Source organism: Pseudorca crassidens, chromosome X (assembly GCF_039906515.1).
Source record: "Pseudorca crassidens isolate mPseCra1 chromosome X, mPseCra1.hap1, whole genome shotgun sequence".
NCBI classification, from domain to species: Eukaryota; Metazoa; Chordata; class Mammalia; order Artiodactyla; family Delphinidae; genus Pseudorca; species Pseudorca crassidens.
Genome location: NC_090317.1, coordinates 39,431,989 through 39,455,314, shown reverse-complemented (window position 1 = coordinate 39,455,314; position 23,326 = coordinate 39,431,989). Strand labels below are relative to the sequence as shown.

Here is a 23,326-nt window from a genome sequence, read left to right as displayed (position 1 = left end):
GCTCTCCTTTGGGAGTGTGTGTGTGTGTGTGTGTGTGTGTGTGTGTGGTGTGCAGGACCCTCCCTCCATCTGCTGTTGAACACAAACACGCACACACATGTTAACCTCCTTCCCTTCTCACCAAACCAACCGCATGCTCTAAGCGGACCTCTGCCAGCTGGCAGATCGCTCCCTTCCTGAGGTGGGCTCCCGGGCCGGGCCTGGGCTCGAAACAGCTCGCACTCCAGTGCTGGGGAGAGGCGCTGCGAGCTGGAGCCGGAGCCGAAACTCAAGGTGCGTGTGGACGTTGGCGGTGGCGACCAGAAGGGGAGCTGCAGGGAGGGCAACCCCAGCAGAAGGAGAGCAAACAGGGGGCGAGGGGGTGCTCGGGGAGGCAAGGTCAGGGGCCGGGGAATGGAGTCCCGAAGCGAGCGTTCCAGTGGCCCCTTCTCGGCAGTTCACTCCCCGCCCCCATTCCCCCCACTTTCGCGGGTGCACTTTGGAAATTGGCTTGCCCTCTTCGCTGCCAGCAGTTCCCCGCAGAGCCCAGGCAGAACGGTCAGGTTCAAAAAGTGAGGCAGCGCCGGGCTGGGTAGCTGGGTGGCTGGGTTGTATCCTGGGAGATTCTTTCTCCAATTGTCAATTTTGTGCGTATTTTTAGTTGTGACCCGAGCCGGCAGCTGTGCCTTTAAGCCGCGTTCCCATTCGGGGAAATCGACGCCCGCACTTGAGGGTCGGGAGGCGCCGGAGAGGCCCCTCATTCCGTACTCCCCCCTTTCCTCCCCCTCCCCTCCCCTCCCCCGCCCCCTCTCCCCTCCCCTCCTCGGCCGTCCGGCCGCCTCGCCGCCATCCGTCACCTCGCAGCCTGCCGCACTCCTGGAGCGAGCGAGAGACGAGCGAGCCACGGCGATGGTGCCGCCCGCGGCGCAGCCATGGAGCCCGCCCGAGGAGCCCGCGCGCGCCGCTGCCAGCCTGCCCGCAGCCCGCCGCCTGCGCGCCAGCTCCCCGCGTCCCGGGCCAGCTGCTGCCGCCCCGCCAACCTTCGCCCGCCCCGCCGCCCGGCGCCACTGAGCCGCACGCCCGTGCCGGGCTCGGGGACACGGGCGCCCTAGTCCCGCTGCCGCCGCCGCCGCCGCCGCCGCCGCCGCGCCACCGCCGCCGCCGCGCCGCCGAAGAGCAGGAGGAGGAAGAGGAGGCGGAGGAGGAAGGTAAGAGGCGCGCTGCCTAAAGGGAGGCGCACCCGCAGTCTCAGCCCGGCTGGGGGTGAGGCGCGGCGGGAGCGTGCCGCCCTGGGCAGGCTCGGGGAGGCCGGGAGCTTGGGCGCCCCCGGCAGCCGGGGCCGGGGCGGGGGGCTTCGAGCGTCGGGCCGCCCGGAGTTTGGGCGGGCGTGGGGAGCGGCCGGTGGCGTGCCCACTGACCGGTGAGTCGCCGGAGTGGCGGGCTCGCCTCGGCCGCTGAGGGTGCGGGTTGAGGAGCCGAGCGCAGGGGAGCGCAGCGCGTTCATTATGGAGCCTTTGTGTGCGCGCCGGGGCCGTGGGCACAGTTGCGAGAGCCGGCGAGACGCGGGGCCTGGCTGCTGGGAGGGGGCCCCTTAGCCGGGGTGCCCCGAGAAGCCCGAGCCCCCGGGCTGCCAGAAACAGCTGTCTGAAGCATGTGCGTGGTTCCCGGGGCCATGTTCACACGCGGACACGGACGCACACACGCACACACAGCCGCACCGTATACCCGGCGCTCAGCTTACACAGTCACCCTCATCCAAAGGTGAAACACACACACACACACACACACACACACACACACACACACAGAGCTACAGTTGCCCCCCTCCCGCCAGGAAGCAGTCACCCAAACACAAACAGCTACATGCACCCCCTCCCCAGCACTGCTAACACATGCACACACACACACACACATACACACACACACACACACACGCTCGCTTCTCTATCCCCCAGCCGGGTGCTTTGGAGCTTGGAGTGAGTGTATGTGAGTGAGTGTGTTGTCTCAGAGTGTCCCTGAGAAACTACATGACAGCTGCACCTGCTGCCCCCCAAGGCACAAACACACAGCCCCCCATACCCCAAGCTGCTGTAGAGCCCTCTACCAGGGCCCTTAAGAACTCCATTCTGGCTAAAAGCGTTCCCAACTCTTGTAGTCGTGCCCATCCACACCCGAGCTCCTGGGCTTCTCTTGCACACCCAAACACACACACTGAAACCACTGCAGGGACAAAAATGCTTGACACCTTCCGTTAGAAGCAAGTGGCATCCCCACCCTTGTCTTGTAGCTGCCACCAAAGAGCCCTTGATCACGGTGTACGCTGGATTCTGCCAGACCTGCCCCCTCCTCTTGGCATCTTAGCCCAGCTGCAGAGCCCTAGAGTCCACCGGGTGGTCTCAGCATCCTGCAGCTCTTGCAGAGGGCAGGGCTGTCTCTGGACTCTTGCCTATTGGAGAAACTGCTATAAGAGCAAGGCTCCCTTGGGGGCGCCCTTCGTGTCGTGGAGGGTGGGTGAGTCTATGCTGACTCAGAGAGGAGCCCCGAGTGAGTTTTCCCCACTGGAAGTCTTGGGGTAAAAGGCACACACTTTGGCCTTGAAGGCCTGGGGTGCTGTGGCGATTCAGCCACTGGGGCCCTCGGCTGGGGGACCTTGCCCCTCCTTCCCTTTCCCTGCCCATCAAGCTCACTGCAGGAGAAACGGGGAACCCAGCCCTCAGCTTCCTGGGAGCTGAGAGAGGCTTCCCAGGAAGCCTTTGCTATTTCCACTGAGCGAAAGGCTCTCAGCTCTCCCCCGGGAGACCTCAGCAAGACTTGGCCATGCCCGGGCAGACATGCCAGCTTCTACCCAATTTCGTAGCTTTTTTTTTTTTTTTCACGTGAGAGAAGCAATTCAATCTCAGCAGCTTGGCATGAGGGCACCCCTGAGGTGAAATAAGACATAATGTATGTGTGGAGGGGGAAGCAGGTTGGGGGGAGGGAGGGAGGACTAGTGGGTTTGACGGGTTTAAGTGGAGATGCCGAGTCAGACTGTAGCCCTTGGTAAAATCGTGACAGAGATGCTTCGACGTCAGAACCCCTTCCCTGCACCCCTCCCGTCTGCTGCTCCAGGCGCCTCTGGGTCCCCTCCCCCGCCCCCCTAGACGCTTAGGTGGGGCTTTGCTCGAAGCTCGGTCAGATCTGAAGACAGAATCCCTGTCTGGCCAAGGTGTTAATAGCTGATGGTGGTTTATTGCCTTCCCCCTTCAGTTAACATTTGCATTTTCAAAGGAGGCTGAGGAGCGGCTCCGTTGGTGGTGATTTCAGGCACCTGTGGCAGGACCCAGGCAGGAGCCGCTGTGGGTGGATGGCATCAACCGTCTCTGTCTGGCCCCGAGTTATGCGTGATGTGTGTGTGGGAGTGGGGATGTGGGAAGGTGGGATGTAATTATGGAGGACTTGGAGGCCCACAGAGAGAAGGTTTAAATTGATGTGAGAGGCAATTGGGAGCCACTGCAGGATTCTGAGAAGGGAGGGATATGATCCGAGCAGGAGAGAAACACTCCTTGCTGCGTGTGGAGAGATCCTCTCCTCTCTCCCACCGGCAGTCACCACCACAATTGCCTTACAAGTGTGAGCTGATGACCACCAGAGAGAGGAGGCGGGCCAGAGTAGGGGGGTAGGTGCCCCAGGTTCCTGGCTCTTAGCATCTCCCATATCTGAGGTGCCCTGCAGACTGGCTGGGCTAGCTGCCCAGAGCCAGCCAGTGCCCCCATAAACACCAGCTAGTGATGCTGTCGTTGCTGTGGCTTCTGAGAATGCAGTGGAGCTTCTGCCTCCCTGGGTGAGCGGGCTGGGGACTCCTAGGAGGCTGTAGGCCCCATTTTGAATGAGTCTGAGGACCTCACTCTCTGGTGAACGGCGCAGTCCCAGGGTCTTGGGAAGTGAGCTGTGTGGCCTGATCGGGGGATTTTGCCACCAACTCAGTCCTTCGGGAGCCATGGTAGATTGAAAAAGTGCAACAGGAAAGCCCTGGGATTGCTGATAACAGCAGCAGGCTGGGCAAGGCAGGAGAGCACAAGGGGTCGGGGTTGGGGGGTGTTCAGGGGGGCAGGGGCAGGGGAGAGGCATTGGTCTGGCACCGCCCCACTGCAGCAGTACCCCCCTTGGTCCTTGGAGGGAAGCACAGGTGGATGCAGGACAGTGGAAGCACTCTGTACCCACCCCCTACACACTCTGCAGAAATGACTGGGCTCCACACCCAGCACCAGACGAGGCACCCTGAGAGGGCAGCACCAATGCAATGGAAGAAGGATCCCTGTTCTTTTGGAGCCTTTAGGCTAGATGAAGTCACAACACACACACACACACACACACACAAATTGCACACGGTACCTCCAAACAGACACGCACACACAAGCACGCTTGCGCTCACATGCACATAACACACACAAAAACACACACACCTGGAGCAAATTATGGGAAATGAGGCTCAACGCTGACAAGCTCAGCTTCTGGGGGCTGTAGGGGTTCATGCCTTCAGAGGTCCTGGCGATCCCTTTTAGGGGGGCTGAGAGGGTCCCCATCGATAGTGGGCGAAGACCCTTAGCTCTGACAGGCCCCTGAGAGGAGGCCACACCCAAGATAGCTTCAGCCCTGGTCCAGCCTTAAGGCTATTAGCATTCGAAGCAGAAAACTCTGTTCTGGCTCTTCTCTCAAAGACTTCTGTTTTCCTTCTTACCATAAATTCAAAAAGGAAAACACTCTCTTGCCTTATCAGCAGCCAAAATGAAAGACTCTGAAAGTGGGCTGGACCTTGCAGCCCTGCTGTGAAATCTGAGGGCTGGGGCTTAGGGAGGGGAGGAGAGGGGAGGGGAGGGAAGTGCACCACCTTCCCTCCTTTCCAGCCCCCCTTCAGCTGAGCTGGTAAGGAGAGGGAAGGGATCTTGGGGTCCAGTGTGGTTTCCCACCCACAACAGGCAGCGCCCCCTTTTCTGAGGGCACCATCCTTACGGTGGAACATTAACAGTCCAGTGGCACGCTAGCGCCTGCTCCCCTGGGCAGTTAGAAGAAATAGCTTGGGAATCAGTGTGGGCCTGACATGGGGGCAGGGGGAGGCGAGGCAGGGGTGCTGCCTGTTACATGGAGGAGCCAGTGTACCTGTTGTGTTGCGTTGAGGAACAGAGATGAGCAGGTTTCCCTGGGAGCATCCCTAGCTAGTCACCTTTTCTGAGCCTCAGCTTCACCTCGGCATTAGCCACACTGCTATAGCCATCCCTAGCTTTTTGAAGATGCTGTCTGCCTGGTTGTACTGTTTGGGTCTCCTTCCACCTCAGTGACTCCTCCTTTTTTCTCTGTTTTGCTAGTTACTCTCCTGACCTCAGATCTGAGTGTCCTCTTCCTCTGTGTCTGCTTCCTCTGTTGGCAGCTGGGGGTCATGGCTTCCCCCTCACCCCTCTCCTGGCCGCTCCCACTTCTCTCGCCCAAACTTAACCCCTCTCCGCTATTTCAGTCCTCTATTTCCATCTTCTTGCTGAACATTTCCCCTTGGATAGTCTGCCATCATGTCACAAAACTCAGCGTTCACAAACTCATCTCATTGTCTCCCAAAGATGCCTTGCTCCTCTGACCTCTCTGTTACATACAGAACCATCTCTGATTCTACCCTGGTCCACCCTGACCCTGCCACCACCTCATGTCTACACTGTACTAGTCTCTTTCCTTTCCGGTCCATAATACACCTGCCAGATTAATATTCCTAAATATCCTTTATTCAAGACATGTATGATCAATGTCTTTGAGAGAGTGATACCTGTAGGGTAAATTTCAGCTTCCTGAGCCTGGTATTCAAGGCTCTCCTTGAGTGGGCCTAACACTGTGTATTCTTTGAAGCTTATTTCCTACTCTTTGCCTACATCATGGATTCTCACATTTTAATGTGTCTCAAAATCGCTTGGGGGAACTATTAAAATGCAGATTCCTGGGTCCCACCATCTGAGCTTCTGCTTCAGTAGGTCTAGAGCCTGAGTCCAGGAATATGCACTTGAACGGACTCCCCCAAGTTGTTTGTTCACGTGCCCGACGCACAGTGATGCCAAGTAAAACACCGAAACGTTGGAGTTTGGAACAGTGAAAGGTTTATTGCAGGGCCAAGCAAGGTAGTCGCATGGCTCATGCTCAAAACCCCCGAACTCCCCAATGATTTGGGGGGAGAAGTTCTTAATAGGCAAAATTAGGGGTGAGGGCTGCAGGATGTGTGACTTTCCTCTGATGGGTTTCTTCTGATTGGTGATGAGGTAGCAGGGTGGTGCTCCACGAATCTTGCGCTCAGCCTGAAGTTACCATCCGGCAGGGAGCCTTAGTTCCTGCAGAAGAACTCAAAGATATTGTTATGTACATTCCTTGAGGAGGGGCCACGTTCCTGCTCCAAGGCTGCACTATTGTTTCTGGACTGCTCCTCCCTTGTTTCTTCATTGCCTCCCTTCCCTGATTAGCAACTGTTTGAATCTGCCCTTTTGAACTCGGGGAGGTCTAGGGGGCTGAAGCCTTTATTCTGCAAATAAGAAACTGACAGATGCCTGAAAGGCTTTTGTACCCTGGGGGGCCCCACAGGGTCCTGCTCAGTTTCAAAGTGATGCTGATGTTCTTGGTCTACTTAAGAAACACAGTCCTACGTGGACCCTCTACTCTAGCCAAGTGTCTTTCGTCAGGCTCTCCTAAACATGTCTTTTGTACATTTTTTAATTGCAACTGTGCTCTTGTTCATGCTATCCCACTCACCAGGGCCCCTCTCCTCTCTGCCTGTGCTCTACTTCTATCCAATACCACAATACCCGTCCTTCAACTCTCATTCAAATTCACCTCCTCTGTGAAGTCTTCTCTGATCATTCTAGACTGGAGGCCTTTCTCTCCCTCCTCTGAACTCCTGCACTTACTGTCTGTAAAATACATTTGGTAAGTACATCACTGATACACTTCACTATTACTGCTTGAATCATTAATTCATATATCCCTCACATGCAAATATAACTTATTATATGTGTATGTCTGGTCTACATTATAAGTTCAACAAAGGAAAAAGCCCGGTGTTTTTCATCTCTTTTTTATCTCCATAGCACACAATGCCTTACACAATGTAGGTGTTCAATAAGCATTTCTTGGATTGGATTGAATACTAGTTAATAGTAGATAGGGATTCTATCACATCTCCCCCTGCACATCAGCTCCATAAATGTTTATTGAGCACCTATTATGTGCAAGGTGCTGTGCTAGTTGCTAGAAAGGATATAAAGATGAAGGAGGCCTCTTGTCTTCCTCCGCCTCAGTCATCTTTGCATTTACAGGGCCTAGTGCATACAAGAGGTCCTTACCAGATATTTATTGAGTAAACAAATGAATTAATGAGTGAGTGAAGAAATGAAGTTCAGACAGGAATCATTTGAGCAAGGACATAGGGTAGATGTCATAGAGAAATGAGGTAGGAGTAGAAGATAAAGCTAGGAAGGGGGTCTGGGATATAGTGGATGACTACCGTTTTTGTTTTGTTTTGTTTTGTTTTTGGCCTCAAGGCATGCGGGATCTTGGTTCCCCCCCACCAGGGCTCTAACCCACGCCCCCTGCAGTGGAAGCAAGCATGGAGTCCTAACCACTGGACTGCCAGAGAAGTCCCTTGTTTTTGTTCTTTATTATGAACATTTCTCCCCCCAAATAGAGAAAATAGTATAGTAGCTCCATATACTCGTTATCCACATTAAGTAATTACCAGAACTTGGCCATATTTGCTTCACTCATCTTTTTTTTTTTTCTTGGCTGAAGTATTTTAAAATAGAGTTTAAACATCAATGATGTCATTTCACTGCTAATACCTCTCTATGCATATTTGAGAAGAGTGGACCTTTTCCCATATAACCACAGTCCCATTAACACATCTAACAACAGTAACAATAGTCCTTTTTATTATCCGCGACCCAGTCCATACGTGAATGTCATCAGCTGTCTCAGGACATGTGTTACAGTTGGCTTGTTAGAATCGAGATCCAAAAAAGCTCTGCACATTACATTTTGTCATTATGTCTCCTAAGGCCCTTTCGACAGTCCCCTGTCTCTGACTTGTTAGAGAAGTCACGTTAGTTGTTCCGTCCACCATCCCACATTCTGGTCCGCTTGCTTCCCCTTGTTGTCATTTAGCTTGTTCCACTATCTCCTGCATGTCTTGTAAGTGGAAGCTATCTCTTTTTTTCTCCTTTTTTTCCCTTTGGCAGATTGATTAAAAGGGGGCCATCCTGGAGACGTGAAGACCAGCTAGGAGGCTGTTACAGTAGCTGGCTGGGGATAGAAAGAAGGAGGTGGATGGATGGATTTTGGAGGTAGAAGAAACCTGATTTACCTACCAATGGGATGAATGGGGTGAGGAAGGAAACAGAGTCAAAGGTGATTCAGAGGTTTTGAGCCTGTGTGATGGGGAGAGTAATAATACCATCATATCATATCTGAAGGATAGGTTTTTAATGAGAGCAGCAGGAATCATGGTTAGATGAAAGGAGGAACTTTCACACAGTAATAAGCCGTCTGCTCTGTTTTTTCCTGATAACACTGTCTTTCCCAGAAAACTTTGATTAGTGGTATAGCTAGAAATTTGGGCCCTCCAGTAAAAGAAGATCGGAAAGGAACTCCTCATTTTTTCTTAACTGCCAAATAATTAAATTTCCAGGCCTCGAGCCTTGGAGGAGGGGTAGTGTGTACACCAATGGACAGAGAAAAGGTAATGCTGACATCACCCAGGCAGATCAGCCAACTGTCGCATATCATCGTGGATATCACAGTCACCAGTCTTGGGTGGAGGACCGAAGGATGCCAGGGCTTGGGATATCTGTAGACTCAGCCAGTGAGCATAGCTCAAGACCCAAGTTCTTCCTTAGGGTCCCCTGAAGTCTCCATCCCACACCCAATTTCCATCCAATAGGGAGCCTGCAGCCTCTTAAGCCCTCAGTGGGCCATGGCAGCAATGGTCCTGCCAAGGTCAAAGATTGCCCGGCAGCCCCGGGAGATTCACTGGGCTCTGAGAAAGTCCCCACATTAGCTGCCTCAGTAAGAATGTGCTTCAGCTGTTGAATCAGATCAGGTGAGAACTACTCTCAGCTCCATGCTATTGGATCCTCATTCATAAAACCTCTCCCTCCACCTTCCCCCAGCTCATCTTTCTTCCTGCTTTCTCTTCTCCTCCTCCCTTTCTGCTCCATCTCTTCCAGCATACATTTATTCTCTTGAGTTAATCAAACACTGGCCCCTGCAGCCCACTGTGTCTCAGACTGATCACTTAAGCAGCATTATTGATCGCTCTGAAAGCCTTGGGAGGTAGGAGTGGACTGAAAACTAGAGATGCATCGCCAATTGGCTGGCTAGGCCTCTCTGGGCAGCCTCAGCTCCTCAACTGCCTGGAATGTCTTGAGAAAGTGGAGGCAACCGACGGAGAAGATCCTCAGAGGGCCTTCATTCATCTCATCCTTCCTTCTTCATTTTGGAGTTAAGGAGTGCTCCTGGGTCTAGCCCAATGCCAGTGTTCTGGTGAGAAGGAGAGAGCCAAGGGTCTGCTCTTTAGAAATTCATAATTTAGCAGAAAAATCATACTTATTCATATGAAGCAACTAAGAATAATACAAGTTGGGAAATAATTATGTACCACATTACATGCTCTCGACAGTAAGCATCACAGGGGTTCAGGGCACAGAGAAAGTGAGCAGTGTGGGCTGGATTGGAGGGAGAAGGGCTTCTCAGAGGAGCTTGAACTTGAGTTCGGTTGTGAATAATGTGTGAGATTGAGACTGTTGGCTAGAAAAGGAGTAGGCTTCCAAGGGGGAGGCATGCTTATGAAACTGTGCACCTCAGATTGGGACTTGGACCCACGGTCTTTTAACTGAGATCACACACCTGGTCTCAGGACTTAATGAAGCTCAGGTTCTTGATGTTTCATCGCAGAAAGAACTCGGTGAGAGACAAAGTGATAGGTAAGAAGTGGATTTATTTAGAGAGAAACACACTCCACAGACAGAGTGTGGGCCATCTCAGAAGGTGAGAAAGGCACCAGGGTATGGGGTTGTCAGTTTTTATAGGGGTGTGTAATTCCATAGGCTAATGAATGGGAGGAGTATTCCAGCTATTTTGGGGAAAGGGGTGGGGATTTCCAGGAATTGGGCCACGGCCCACTTGTCCACCTTTATGGTCAGCCTTGGAACTGCCATGGCACCTGCGGGTGTGTCATTTAGCTTGATGACGTGTTACAATGAGCATATACTGAGGCTCAAGGTCTAGTGGAAGTCGACTCATGGACCATCTTGGACCTAGTTGGTTCTAATCAGTTTATGTCATGTCCTCGGGCTATGTCATTCTTTTAAAGGTTGTGCCCTGCCCCCTTCCCTCCTGTTTCAGTTAGGGGAAAGGCGGGGAGGTGGAGAGCTCTGTCATGGTGTGATCAGGGAAGAGTGAAGAGATCTGACTAGAGGAGAGGGTGGGTGTGGAGGTGCGGTGGGGAAAAATGACTTACTGGGGAAGGGGTACCTGGATTTAGGGGATCTTTGATGTCAGCGGAAGGAGTTTGGACTTGAGGAGGCCCTGGAGGGCTATTGGCCGATTAACTGAAGTGTTCTAGGATGGGTAGCCCTGCCATAGGAAGCAGACTTGATTGGAATAAGGAGGGATTGCTACCAGCTTGTAAATTACTACAGCAATCCAGGTGAGAGGTACAATAATTAGGGTGGTGGCAGTGGGCAGAGAGAGGAGGGTCAGATCCAAAAGGCATGGAAGGCATTGGCGTGGCTGGTACACCACTAAGTAGATTCTCCTGACTTGTTTTTGTCTCATCCACACCCTCCTCTTAACCTCAATACTTACACATTCTTTTTGCCCCCAGGCCTCAGGGCCTTCGGTGGCAGAATGTCACTGGAGCTAAGACAACAATGGGTTAATTGAACTATCCCGAGTAAAGAAGATTTGCACCCGGGCCTTCCATGCCCCGACCTGAAGGAGTGAGCAGTGGGGAGTCTGGCCACAGAATCTGGCTGAGAGGACAGCTGAGCTGGAGTGCTGGGAACAGGGAAGTTGGGGGCAGGGGCTGTCTGTTTCAAGCTCCCAAGACCTGTGACAGAGGAGACACCTTTCAACTGCCCTGGTAGAATCAGGTTGAAAATGCCTCTGCGCGCTTGGGATCATCCCAGTGGAGGTTACACCTGTGCCGCGGCATGGCAAGAGCTACCACAGCACTTTAGTGCCAGCTGGAGCCCTGTTGTTCCAGCTGGTATGAGAGAAATGAGCGAGGAGCCCACAGGTGGGTGGGAGGGTGATGGTAGAGGTCCCTGCCTGCTCATTTGCTTCCCTCACCAGCTCTCCCCTGCCTGCCCAGCCCACTGAATTTCATCCCTGGGCAGGTGTCTCGACCAAGTCCCCCATCCCTGGGTAGGAGGGGAATAGAGAACTGCGATAAAGGGATATTTGTGGGACTTTAGCCCCCTTCCTCTTACCGGTTCTTCTTGTGGGAGGGAGTGATGTCTTCTAAAGGTGAATGAGTGGAGAGTAAGTCTGCCCAGGCTGTGGGCTCCTAACCGCCAAGGGAACTCACCTCTGGGGGCAGGACCACCCAAACAGGCCTCTCTGTTTGCCCTGATCCAAACCCACTGGGAAAACAGAGGAACAGATGGCTAGACTGGTGGATGAACACGCGCACGCACGTGCACACACACACGATGCGTAGTCTGTCGACCAGCGGTCTCCAGCATTTCCCTGCTGGAGGTTTGTGTTCTGATTTCTGATCAGTCTTCTGGTTGCTGGTTTGAGGTAGGGGTGATGGTTGGAAGGAGGGTGCTGAGAAGTGGGCAGGTGTCCCGAGTGGAAGATGCTCGTGGAAGTGCGCGATTGGGAGGAGGGAGTGCAAGTCACCGAGGAGGGTGATTGTCCCATTTATGACCCTTCACGTGGAAAAGCCCATTGAAAGCGGAAAAGAAGAGGGCACGGTGGTGCCAACTGGCTTAGGAGGCAACCAGGGAAGTGTCAAGACCTCTCATTTTGGAAATCCTGCTGCAATTTGCACTCTGCTTCTCTCCCAAGTTTTGTCTTTCATCTATCCATTTCCCCTTTGGTAGTCATTCTCTTTATCTTCCCCCTTCTAACCCAGACCCAAGCAAGTCAGTTACAGATGAATTTCCAGTTGACACAGGGGGAAACTGAGGTACTCAGATTATTATTATTTTTTCCTTTTTGGCCACGCCACGCGGCATGTGGGATCCTAGTTCCCCAACCAGGGATTGAAACTGTGCCCCCTGCAGTGGAAGCTCGGAGTCTTAACCACTGGACCGCCAGGAAAGTCCCCCAGATTATTTTTTTAATGAGACTTGCCTCCGATTCTGTATCCAGACAGCCAAAGTCTGGATCTTGCGTTTGTGGGCTGGGACTTTGAAAACCAGCCCACTCAAAGGGCTGGCGAGGGCGCTGTGTGTCGCATTGGCTCTGTTGCCACTCTCGGTGAAATCACAGAGAATGCAGATATGATTAATAAAGCGACTGTGTTCCATATTCATCTTGTCACCTGGAGTCAAGCTGTAATCTTTCGAATACGCAGGGAAATCACTCACTGACAGAGAGAAGGTGGGGGTGTTTAAACAGACCCACCAGCCTGCTGTTGCCACACAGTTTAGTGTCTGTCACCTGCAAAGTCCAAATCAGAATTGGCTGTTGGGTCTTTTTCCTTTTTCTTCCCCCCTTCTGTCTCAAGTGGTTTCTACAGTCAGTCTAAATACAGCTTGTCCTGCTTTGGAATTCTGGGTGATTGCAGGAAATGATAAAGCCTGGCCTTTAACCTAAGCTCCAGTTCCATTTCACGATTACCTTTAAGGACATTTTCTCTTAGGAGTTTACCATCACTTTAGATTCATCATAGCCAAAGCGAAACTCAGGATCTCCTCTCCAACCTTTCCCTCCACGCTGATCTCCAGCCCCGAGCCCTTCCCTGGATCTCCGCCTCTGTTAGTGACACCATCACTCTTTCAATAGCCCATGGGCTGAGACTTGGAATCAGTCCCCCCCTCCCCACTCCTATCAGTCACCACCGTGTCTTGGCAGTTGATCTCTCACAAGTGCCTCGTGAATGCATGCCTTCTTGACCATTGCCACCGCCGCCATCGTAGCCCAGGCTCTTGTTACCTCGTGCCCAGATTACTGCAGCAGCCTCCTGACTGGTCCCTCTGCCTGCTACGCCTACCCACCTTCCCGCCAAGTGATCCTTCAACACTGCTGCCAAAGGAATCTCCTTAAAACATCTTTCATCATGTCACTTCCCTGCTCAAGAGCCTATAATAGCTCCCTTTTGCTTACGATGTCAAATAGAAACTCCTCTCCCTGGTATCCAAGGCCTGCCTTCCACAAGAGCTGAGCTTCACCGTATAAATATATATTCCCTGTGACCCATTTCTTCCAGACCCCGAAGCTCCACGAGTCTCCTTACTCTCTGTGCCCTGCTGTACCCCCACTCACAGCTTACTCCTCTCTGTGTACTCATCTTCCTGCTGTTCCCCCACCTGCAGGGCCCCCCTTTTTCTCCACTCTGGAAATCCTTCCATTGCATCCTCTAAGACGCTCAAGTCCAACCTCTGCTGTGAAGCCTTTCCTGATTATTCTCACCCTCATTGGTTGCCCTACTTTTTTTAATTATAAAATTTCCCTGATTATAAAAAGTAATACCTATACAGAGGAGAAAACTTTGAGAATACAGAAAAATATAGGAAAAGCAATTGTCACCCACAGTTCCCCGTCTTCCATTTTGGAATCCGGACAGCTAGGGAGTCAGCTCTTTACGACAGAACCTGGGCCCCCTGCATTGGGAGCATGGAGTCTTAACCACTGGACCACCAGAGAAGTCCCTTCAGGGGCCTCTTTGATCCATGTACCACGCCGGGTGGTGCTGGACACACGGACACATCGTAGGGGCTCAACAAACCCTAGTTAGTGGGTGGAGGGGAGATGAGCCGTACATCATCCAGTCTGTACCTCTCTGCCCGTTGCGGAGGGAAGAGCGGCACACACCTAGGTGGTGCTGCTACTTCCTCTTCCAGGGGAGGAATGCAGCCGGAGAGAGGGCACTGCACATCCAGAGAGAGCGCTGAGAGGTCAGCGTTCCTGGTGCCCCGGAACTCTGCTGCCTCTGATGACACAACCCCCTTGCTCGGTGCTGGGTTTTTTCCCCCTTCAGGAAGCCCCTGGCTTTGAGGTGAGAGCTTTAGTTCATCCCGGTGGCCAGAATGAGCTTTTCCTAACATGCTGGCATTAAATTGCAAGAATCAGTAGCTTACTTTGTCCACCATATCAAATTGAAACGTCTCATCCTGGCCTTGGAAAACCATCTGCCCGTTCACTTTCCTTCCCCACCCCATCTTGCTAAGGTATCTCTCATGGTTTCCCAAATTAACCCCTTCACTTGAGCCAAGCCAGCCAGTGTGCCATACCCTCAAAACCCTACTTCCCTAGTGGAAGGATGTCTGACAGTAGGTTATTTGCTACCAGCATCCCCCCACCTCAGTCCCAAGCCCTGCGTAACATAGTCCCTCTACCTTGAATCCTGTCCCTGCTTCTCTCCACCACTGAGGTTCATGACCCCATCGACACATACTGCCACTGACCTGAGACTCAGTGTGCAACCTTCTCAGTCTTTGTATAATCATTTTGTATTAAAATATTATGTGCTTGCTATTATATTATTATATCAAGGTGTTGCCCAGCTAGTTCCCATATGCATTCTGTGAAAAGCATTAGGCAGAGTAGCTACTCAGGAGCCAGCCTTACCAGTTACTGTATTCCATGGTTTCGAAAACACAATTTTAACCTTTTTGAAATTGAAGTGCTTCTTGGAATCCATGGTGCATTGTAGGCTAGCCGGCAGCATCTTTTCTTCCTCAGGGAAACCTAAGAAAATGTTGCCTCTAATTTCTATAGAGTCAATGAAATAATGGTACTAAGTTACTTAACCTTTCCGAGGCCCAGCCCCTTTCTCTGCAAGAGCTGTACTTACATCAGAGAGGGCTGTTGTTGTGAGGATTCAAAGATAGTATTTATATAGCACTTAGCACAGGGCCTGACACTTTGGTGGAGGTGGAATAAATGTCAGCCATTGTAATCCCCCAACTTTATAAACTGTAAACCCCTCAAGGGCAGGGACATACTTTTTGCTCTTCTAGCAGATGGTGTGATGTGAAGGGTAGAAAAAGGTTCCCTTTCCAAAAATATCTCCTTTACTAGACTGCCAAACAGGCGAAATTTCAACATTAATCACTCCTTTGAGTTAAGGCATTATCTCCTAAAAACCTCTGTTAAAATGCAAATATGCCACTTGGGAAGGTAACACATTAATTCATTAGCATTCATGATCCCATTAGTGCAGATTAGTTTATCAGATCAACTAGCTGGCACGAGCAACCTGTGAGAGCCCTAGTCAGGGGGCTAGTAAGATACAGGACTTCAGGTGGGAGTAGAGGATTGAGGGGGACAGGCAGTTCAGAGCTTGGGCCACCTCCCACCTGCTCTTGCCTTTTGGGGTTGGTTTGTCAGCAGGACTGTGACTCTGGTCTGCAATCAACTAAGAAAGTTCTCAGTGACAGACAGAAACACATGGATAGAAGGAAATGTGAGGTTGGGAAGACAGTCCTAGAAGATCATCTAGTTCAGTCTCCCTTTCACGTTTTCACTTTCATCAGCAGGCCATCCACTGCCTCCTAAGGTAGCCCATTTGATTGTTGAAAAAGTCTAATTAGAACATTTTTTTTTATATTGATCTGAAAATCTTTCAGTAACTTCTTTCCTTCCTCTTCCTCCTGGCAGTGCCTTTAAAGTATCTGAATATAGCTATTAGGTTTCTTCAAGTCCGTCTGTCTTTTGACTTCTATTTTCTTTGACTTTCCTGACTAAATCTGTCACTGAACCGAACTTGGGTCCATTCCCTGTGCACAGTAAAGCCAATCTACTGATACTGGTTTGTGGTGAAGGAAGGTACAGTGTTTATATGCAGGCACCAAGCAAGAATGGGCAGCTCATGCTCAAGAGATGCCAGCTCCTGGATGGCTTTCAGGGAAGTGTTTTTAAAGGCAACATTTGGGGTGAGGGCTGCAGGGTGCATGGCTTTCTTCTGACTGGTTGGTAGTGAGGTAACAGGGTGGTGGTTCAGGAATTTTAATCATCAGCCTTCTGGTTCCAAGCAGTCTTGTGGTCAGCATGTAGTCACCATCCTGGAGGGGGGTGGGGGAGAGGGGGTGTCTTAATTTCTGCTGAACAGCTCAAAGACATGCATCAGGTTGTTACGTATATTTCTTGAGGAGGAACTAGGATTCTGTTTTATGGCTGAACTATTATCATTACTTTTATGGCTTAAATGTTTTCGCTTTGTTTCTGCATTCCCTCACTTCCCTAATTAGTAACCGCTTCTGCCTGCTCTTTGGAACTCAGGGAAGGCCTAGGAGACCTTTTCCTACAACAAGAAACAGGGACACAGAGGGACTTTTGTACCCGGTAGGGCCCCACAGGGTCCTGCTCAGTTTCAGTCCCCCTTTTTCTTTGATACTCCGCAATTCTGAGGGGAATAGGGGCGGGACAAGAAAGGGAATAACGTTCTGGATAGAGAGGATAATCATAAACTCTCAGGGGAGCTGGGTTTTAGGGGGAGTTGGTTTCAAATCTACCCAGTTTGCTCAATGATTTTTTTTTACTTTATTTACTTTTAAATTTTAATTAACTTTTATCGGAGTATAGTTGCTTTACAACGTTGTGTTAGTTTCTGCTGTACAGCAGAGTGAATCCACTATACGTATACACGTATCCCCTCTTTTGGATTTCCTTCCCATTTCGGTCACCACAGAGCATCAAGTAGAGTTCCCTGTGCTAATCAGTAGGTTCTCATTAGTTATCTATTTTATACATAGTAGTGTATATATGTCAATCCCAATCTCCGAATTCATCCCACCCCCCCCCTTGGTATCCATATGTTTGTTCTCTACGGCTGTGTCTCTATTTCTGCTTTGCAAAAAAGTTCGTATGTATCATTTTTCTAGATTCCACATACAAGCGATATTATACGATATTTGTTTTTCTCTTTCTGACTTACTTCACTCTGTATGACAGTCTGTAGGTCCATCCATCTCTCTGCAGATGGCACAATTTCGTTCCTTTTTATGGCTGAGTAATATTCCATTGTAGATGTAAGGCCAACTGGCCCGAGGCAGGGGAACGCAATCAGACTCACAGGTTGCATCAGACTGAAACTTTCCGGACCACCCAGTTCCAGAAACTGACCTGGAGACTTTCCGGACCACCCAGTTCCAGGAACTGACCTGGGGACTTTCCACCCGGCCCAGCCTTCCCGCCTTTCGAGGGGTGGGACTAACGGTCCCAAGACTGATGTGACTGGCACCAGATATTGCCACGATACCCGAAAAGACCACCAAATAAGGAATACCCTGCGCCCTCCCGGATTCACCACACCCCTTTCCCTTCTTCCCCTATAAATTCTGCCCAAACCCTCGCCCGGGCGCGACTTCTCCGGCCCCTTTCTCTCGGACCAGTGAACCTCGCCCGGGAGCATTCCCAAATAAAGCTTGTTTAAACTCTCCCCTGTTTCTTGGTGCCGTTCCTTACAGTATATATGTACCACATCTTCTTTATACATTCCTCTGTTGATGGACATTTAGGTTGCTTCCAGCTCAGTGGTTCCTTTTGTGGTATGGTTGTACAGCTGAGCTTCTTAACCTGGAGGTCCATGGACCTCCTGGAATTGTGATATAAAACCTTGGCTAAGTGTGCCTGCATGTCTTCCACCCTGTGTTCATAGCATTCAACACTGGTCCAGGACCTAGAAGAGGCCTTATAGCATCTTAGTTACCATTCTTTGATAACACTCCGGTTTCTGAGGATGCTTCTTAGGGGTCTTGTCCAGAACTGAACAGTCCTCCTGGGGTCCTCTAACCAGCACACAGTAGACACAGTGATTTTATGAACAGCTTGATATCACATAGTTCTCACCTTTGGAGAGCTGTCAGAGAGAACATCTTGTTCTCAGGTAGCCGACTCTCAACAGGACTGTCACCTTTTTCAAAAGAGCTGCTTGCTACCCACCCCTCAGCTCACCATGCTGAAAGCCTCTCAGCTCTTTCAACAGGAGCTACTTGAGGTTCCTACACTACCCTTGTAAGCTGCTCTACAAAAAAGAAAAAAAAAGATTCCGTGGCCAAATAAGTTTGAGAAATGCTAAATCCCCTTCTTAGATCTTCACAACGCACATTACCATATTAAAGGCTCTGAGAAGTCCCACAGTAGAGAAACCTGCTATCCTTGTTTAAGGTTTTCAGTATATATTTGACCACAGACCACCACCGGCCTTCTCTTTTCCTTCTCAAATACAGTCTGTGAACATCCGCACAATAGCTTTGGAGGATTCAGCTTTCAGCCATGACCCAACAATTCACACCCGGGTGCACAAATGACTCGCTGCACCCAAGGTTCTGCAGAAATGGGACAGGGCTGGGAGAATTTTGTGGTGGGGAGGGACAGGGAGAGAGCACTGGGAGTCTGGGAGAAAGCCTCAAAATGGGGAGAAAAACAAGCCAGGGGATGCTGGAGACTAGCTCCCCCTACCTCCCAGTTTTACCACGAGGCTGCCCTGGTAGATGCTCTCGGCTCTGAGCCAGCTGAGCAGAGGAGAGCAGCTTTGGCCGGGCCAGTCCCCTGCAGGGCCATTTGTGGTCATTGGCTTCTCAGCTGGGGCCTTTCCACTTTCATTCCCTGCCCGCTGCTCTCCGTTCCCTCCCTGGGCCTCTGGAGTAGTTTCAATTTCTCAGTCTACTAGTTGATCCATTTCATTTGGGTCTTGTTCTTTCCTTTTCCCTTCAGTGGGACTGAGGGGAGGCTTTTGAGTTCTCTGTTGCCAAGGGAAGGAACGAGAGGATGGCGTGGGGGGAAGGCAAGAAGAAGAACATGGCCTCTTCTGCAGGACCCCGGGCGAGTCTGTATCTTCCCTGCGTTCTCAGAGCAGGAACGGGCACTTCTATAGCCATCGCTGGGCCTTGGGGAGGTAACAAGGATACCCCGGGAGGCAGGGAAAACTCCTGTCTTTTGCCAAGAGAATCTAGGAAGCGTTGAGGATGAGAAAGGCAGGGGGTGCCCTCTGGGAACCAGAGAGACACAAGGGTGAAGGAGTCCAGCTGATAGCTGTTGAAAGTAGCTCCGGTGAGAGAGAGACAGACAGAGAGACGGAGAGGATGTATTTAGAGAAAGTACACATGTACATGCCTGTGTGTGTGAAGGTAAATCTGCAAGGTTGTTGGACCTTTCCTGACTGAGGAGGCCTACGGGACACCTGGACCTTTACAGGGGTGTCAGGGTCACAGAAGTGACTTGTCAGTAGGGAGAAGGGATGAAATCTCCGTAGTGCGATAGCCCCTTTCACCCTCAGTGAAACAGACAAGATGGAGCAGGGTCATTTCCCTCCACGCAGGGTGCAGGAGTGTGAGTTGTGTGTGAGCGCACGCACGCACGTGCAGCCGCCCCTGGGGACTGGGCCCCTGGGGACCGACCGTGCAGAAGGCCTCTCAGTGGATCCATTTGAACCCCCATGCCCTCCCCCACTGCCCTCAGCCTGGAAGGGCTTGCTGGTACTGAGAACCCCCCTAGGATCTGATCTTGCCTAGTTTCAATGCCTCTAATGCCAGTGACTGAACCTCCTCGCTAGGCAGTTTATTTCGCTGCCTAACTGCATCAAGGTTAGGAAATGGGCTTTTCCCTCTCACTAGATTCTTTCTATTTTTAGACAGGAAGACCCCAGGCTTTCCTTCTCTTATCTCTCTCTCTCTCTCTCTCTCTTTCTCCCTCCCTCCCTCCCTCTCTCATGCCAGGTCACTGAGGCCTGCAGTAATAGTCCACATTCCTACTCACACAGAGACCCCCAGAGTTTGCTTTGAAGCCTCAAAATGTCCTGACCACCCTGCAGTTTGGATATCACAAGTGCCCCCTCGTGATCCAGGACCAAGATTTCCTTTTCTCCGACATATGTGGGCTTCAGCTTTTGCCTGTCCGGGTAGCTCCTTCCATCTTTCCTTTTGATTTTGCTGTACCTTCTCCCCTGCAAAGACTCTCTCCACTACCCAGGACCTGCAGAAAACCTGCCAAACTCCCCACTCCTGCCTTGGACTCCCACCCCACCCCGCTCACCCCTTTGGAAGGTTCGAGACTAGAACATGGTGAAGTAGAAAAACCCATGCCCACTCTGCAACTCCCCATCCCCGGCAGCCCGGTACCTAGGAGTAGTAGTACAGTTAAATGGGTTGAAAAAACTGAGTCCTGGGGTAAGACATCCCAACAGTTTTACTCTACAAGTATGGTCTCAGGATTTACTTATATCCTGTGTTATGCTACATGCCATGGAAAACTGAAGACTATGACATGGGCTTTGCCCTTTGGACACTTGTTCTCAACTACTTCAAACAAGGAACTTCCAGGTGAAACATCTTTTTCATTCAACCAACAAATATTCAGTGAGTATCTCTTAACGTGTCCCACCATGTTATAGGCACGGGGAACACAGTGGTGAACAGGAAAGACAAAATCTCGTTGCTCGTGGAGCATACAGTTCAATGGGAACATATGTTTTGAAAGCCAGCAAATAAATATTAACTACTTGTATCGATAACTGCCAGGAAGGAAAGAAACAATGGGCGGAGATGGAGAGTAACAGTCAGGAAAGGTGTTTCTGCAGAGGTGACGTTTGAGCTCAGAATTGAATGGCTCGAGGACAGTCCATGCTGTGCCTCAGACAGAGACTTCGTATGGGCAGAAGGAAGTGGGGAAGACTTTCAGGAGGAGGTGGGGTTTGGCTGGCTGAAGTGCATGGCTCAGAGCTTTGACCACTGAGAGCTGCTTTTCCATTCAGGTAGAGCATTCCTAATCTTCTCCTTGGAATCTGAGATGACCACTGTAAGAGGAAGGGTCTGCAGGATTCTTCCACATGATCTGACTCTAAAACCTTTTCTATGTCACACCTAGTCATTTCGAGCTAGAAACTTTGAGGCTTTTCAGGTAGGACAAAATCAGGAAGATAGCTTATGGGTGGGGGGAAAATCGGGATTATTGTAGCTAGAAGTATGGTGGAGAATAGAAAAAGATACATGGGCTGGGGCCAAATTATGGTAAAGATTGTGAAGAGGACTTTGGACTTGATCCAGTAGGCAGTGGGAAACTGCTGTTAGTTTTTGAGCATGAAATGAAAGGAAGACAGAAGGAGATAAAGGAAAGGTCCTGACAACTTGGAATAACCGTAATCCATCCTTTTGCCCTGTACACGTGGGCTCCCCTAGAGGAAAACGGTTATGACCCTGGGTACAAATCCCTGCTCTGCCACTTACTGACTCTGAACTTGGACAAGTTACTTAACTCCTCTGTGTCTCAGTTTCCTCCTCTGTAGAATGGGGTTATTGTGAGGATTAAATGAGTTAATCATTATGAAGTGCTTAGACTTTTTAAAAGATTGAATTATAGTTGATGTATGACATAAGTTACAGGTATATAATATAGTGAATCGCAATTTTTAAAGGTCATACTCCATTTATAGTTATTATAAAACATTGGCTATATTCCCTGTGTTGCACAATATATGAAGTACTTAGACTTTAGCTACTATTATCCAAGGAGGAAACTGGTATGAGGAGGTACAGTGTGGATATTGGCATGAACCTTGAGTTATTTTGGTCACAATTTGATCAGCTGGGGATTCTAAGAAGCTGCGAGCATTGCCTGGGCTCAGGACCCAATGTATACAAAGTGTGGGACTTCTGCCCCAATAATCTTTTCCATTAGCCTTCTACCAACATCTAAAATCCCCACTGTTCTTTAGTGGTGAGCTAGAGACTCAATTGTTTTTTGTTTGTTTTGTCTTTTTGGCTTTAAAAAAATAGATTATTTATTTATTTATTGGCTGTGTTGTGTCTTCATTGCTGCGTGTGGGCTTTCTCTAGTTGCGGTGAGCGGGGGCTACTTTTCGTTGTGGTGTGCGGGCTTCTCATTGCAATGGGTTCTCTTGTTGCAGAGCACAGGCTCTAGGCATGCAGGCTTCAGTAGTTGTGGCACACAGGCTTCAATAATTATGGCTCACGGGCTCTAGAGCGCAGGCTCAGTAGCTGTGACACACCGGCTTAGTTGTTCCACGGCACGTGGGATATTCCCAGACCAGGGCTCGAACCCTTGTCCCCTGCATTGGCAGACAGGTTCTTAACCACTGCGCCACCAGGGAAGCCCCGACTCAAGCGTTTTTAACTGAATTAAGGTATCCTCTTAGCTGGATGTTAAAAAAAAAAATCAAAACATTAGGTCATTGGCCATTGTTACCTGGGATAAAGCAGAGCTTTGAGGGAATGGGATACTAGCTGGTGTATTAGTTATCTATTGTTGCATAACAAATGATCCCCAAACTGAGCCATTTAAAACAACAAAATTTATCATCTTACAGTTTCTGTGGGTCAGGAGTCTGGGTGCATCCTAGGTGGGTGGTTCTAGCTGAAGGCCACTCAGGAGGTTGTGGTCAAGTCGTGAGTCAGGGCTGTCATATCTGAAGACTCAACTGGGGCTGAAGGATCTGCCTCCAAACTCACTCACGTGGCTGTTGGCAGACTTCAAGAGTTTTAGTTCCTTGTCATGCCTGTGGGCCTCTCTGTTAGGTGGCTCATAACATGGCAGCTTGCTTCTTCCAGTATGATTAATCAGAGAGAGAAGGCAGATGCATGACCAAGGGTGGGCCAGCCCAAGGCAGAAGCCGCAGTCTTTTGCAAACCTTATCTCAGAAGTTATCCCATCAGTTCCACCATATTCTATTCATTACGTATGAGCCCCGAGGTCCAGCCCAAGCTCAGGGCGAGTGGATACACAGAATGTAAATATGAAGAACTGGAGATTATCAGGACCATTTTAGAGGCTGCCTGCCACAAACGGATGAGGATTTATGGTAGGTGTTACAAAGTGCCCAGTGAAGTGGAAAGTTGGAATACCCTGGCCAACTGAGGGTCAGCGTAAGTCGTTACTGGACTTAGTGATAGCCAGAGATATTGGATACCAAAGGGGCAAAGAGAGGAATGAAAAGGTAGCATGGGCGGTAGCTGGGAGGTGTTTGACCCACACCTGCAGTTGCCAGATGCCCTGCGATGCTCCTCTGATCCAGGCCCATATTTGTGCAGAGGTATCAGCGCCCCCAGCCCTTGCCCACAAGACCCACCCTATGGGCGTGGCCAGGGAGAGAAGAGGGAGCTGGGATGAGGTCCAGGAAGCCCAGTGGCAGCAGAAGCAAGAGGGGGGAATGCAGGTTCAG

At 50.6% G+C, this 23,326-nt stretch overlaps 1 protein-coding gene across 3 annotated transcripts in view; it reads left to right on the top strand.

The window, feature by feature from the left end:
- The first annotated feature begins 999 nt into the window (after positions 1 to 999).
- Positions 1,000 to 23,326, top strand: part of FRMPD3 (FERM and PDZ domain containing 3) — a 139,490-nt gene continuing 117,163 nt past the window's right edge. For 2 of the 3 annotated variants that reach the window (XM_067722487.1, XM_067722482.1), the window contains exon 1: positions 1,000 to 1,187. The gene's annotated coding sequence lies outside the window, so the exon portion shown is untranslated. The remainder of the gene's footprint in view (positions 1,188 to 23,326) is intronic. The other variant, XM_067722484.1, reaches the window with a different exon arrangement.